The sequence below is a fragment of the Falco peregrinus genome, chromosome 5, assembly GCF_023634155.1.
Source record: "Falco peregrinus isolate bFalPer1 chromosome 5, bFalPer1.pri, whole genome shotgun sequence".
Classification (NCBI taxonomy): Eukaryota; Metazoa; Chordata; class Aves; order Falconiformes; family Falconidae; genus Falco; species Falco peregrinus.
The window spans coordinates 13,670,794-13,673,003 of NC_073725.1; positions in this window are offsets into that span (position 1 = coordinate 13,670,794).

A 2,210-nucleotide genomic window follows, 5' to 3' on the forward strand; every position below is an offset into this window, starting at 1 on the left:
CAAAAGAGGTGATTACCCCACTGTATTCAGTGTTGGTGTGGTCTCACCTGGAGCGCTGTGTGCAGTTCTGGGCCCTGTGGTTTAAGAAGGATGTGAAGGTCCTTGAGTACATCTAGAGGAGGGCAACAATGCTGGTGTAAAGGGCTGGAAGTAATGTACTATAAGGATCAGATAAGGACTCTGGGCTCGTCTAATTTGGAGAAAAGGAAGCTGAGGGGCAACCTCATTGCTCTTTACAGCTTCCTGAGGAAGAGAAGTGAAAAGGGAAGTGTTGATCTCTTCTCCCTCATACCCAGTGATAGGACACATGGGAATGACTCAAAAGCGTGCCAAGGGAGGTTTAAGACTGGACATTAGGAAGTGTTTCTTTACTGAGAGGGTGGTCGAACACTGGAACAGGCTTCCTAGAGAGGTGGTTGATGCCCCAAGCCTGACAGTGTTTAAGAAACATTTGGACAATGCCCTTAACAACATGCTTCAGCTTGGTCAGCTCTGAACTGGTGAGGCAGTTCAACTAGATGATCATCATAGGTCCCTTCCAACTGCGATTGTCTGTTCTGTTCTAATAGGTTAAAGTCTCTGAAATGGTATGGGTAGGCCTCTGCAACATGCTTCTGCAAGGCGTCTGAGGATTCTTCAAGATGAATACATGTTTACATTATATTTTGGCTGTTAACAGAGTTTGTATAAACTTGAACTGTTTAACTAGACAGCAGTTTAGTTCGTGGTGAAAACATATGTTAAAGTTCTGGTTGCAGGCTGCCCATAAGATAGTAATAATTCTGTGTAAAACACAAAAACACACACACAGCCTCATAAAATGCTGCAGTCTGATGGACCATAGCCTTCTAGACTGTTGAAGAACTGTCAGACTTAAGAGAAAATCTACAGAAATCATAATATGGCTGTATTTTTCATATTTCTTATTTTGCTGAATAGACTTCTATCTTATCTGTCCCGATCATCAAAATGATCTTGAAGTGCTTACATTAAGGATGCACTTTTGGCATCATTTTAATTCTCTATTTCATTAAGTATTTAGACTCCACTCACTTGTTACTCAATTTTATAGGACTACCCTGTCACTAATCCTTCAAAAGCTAGGCTGGATATTATCAGCCCTGGTCTTCAGATACTTAAGGCACTTAGTGTGAGCCAAACACTCCCTCACAGGACTCAAACAATAATGAGATGTGGGTTTTCTCCACATCAGGAAATGCTACCAGTGGAAATTGAGATATTAGTGCAAGCAGATTGGATTTGGGTATGTTTTGGGTTTTTCCCCCTCCCTGTTCTGGTTTAGTTCAATTTGACAGCACACTGCCAGCGTGCTAAATGAAAACCCCACTTTTAACAGAAAGGAGAACACCAAGTGACCCATCACACCGCTACGGCGACGATGATTGAATAAGCAGCTGCGCTGGTCCAACTTTTCCTCTCATGTAGCCTCTCACTGAAGAAACATTTCAGGAGCAGCTAACACAGCCAGGCCACTTGGAAAAGGTCTGCCACAGCTCCCTGAAAGGAAAATCTCCAAAGGGTGTTACTGTCCTCATACACGGCTTATTCTAATAGACGGGGGCACCCCTGTTCTACAGAGACCCGAGCACTGTGTTTGAATGCCTCCAGGGTGTTATTAAATACAGCTAAAGCTGTCAGTAGAAATACACCTTTGGCAAAAAAGTGTATCACAAATGACTCAAAACCATCTTACCAAACCAACGGCTCACCTGCATTTTTTTTCCCCTCTGGAGAAGCATGAGGGATGAGGGAACAACATGATTTTGGCTAAAGGCTGAGGGAAAAGAATATTTGACAAGACTCGTATTTCTCTCATTAAGATCCCCCCCCCCCCGAGGCCTGAGCCGCTTTATTACTTGATACATTGGTGCCTCTGCGTCTGGGCACTTCACAGATTTATTGGGAGGCTCTTCGGTGCTCCCCTGGTCCTAGGAGACAGCACAACAGTTTTGTCGTGCCACTTATGACTGAAATGTACAGTGTTAGGGTAGAAAACGGTAACTAACAACACGGCCCAGTGTCTGAGGCACTGCCAGTTTTGGCCGAGGGTTACCGTTGCCGTTAGCCTCGCCCTCCGTGGCGGGAGCCCTCGGCCCCTCCACAGAGCCAGCCCAGGGGCAGCGGTGAGCGGCTCAGGGCGGAACTACACTTCCCGGCAAGCCGCAGGGGCGGAGGGAGACGCGGGCGAT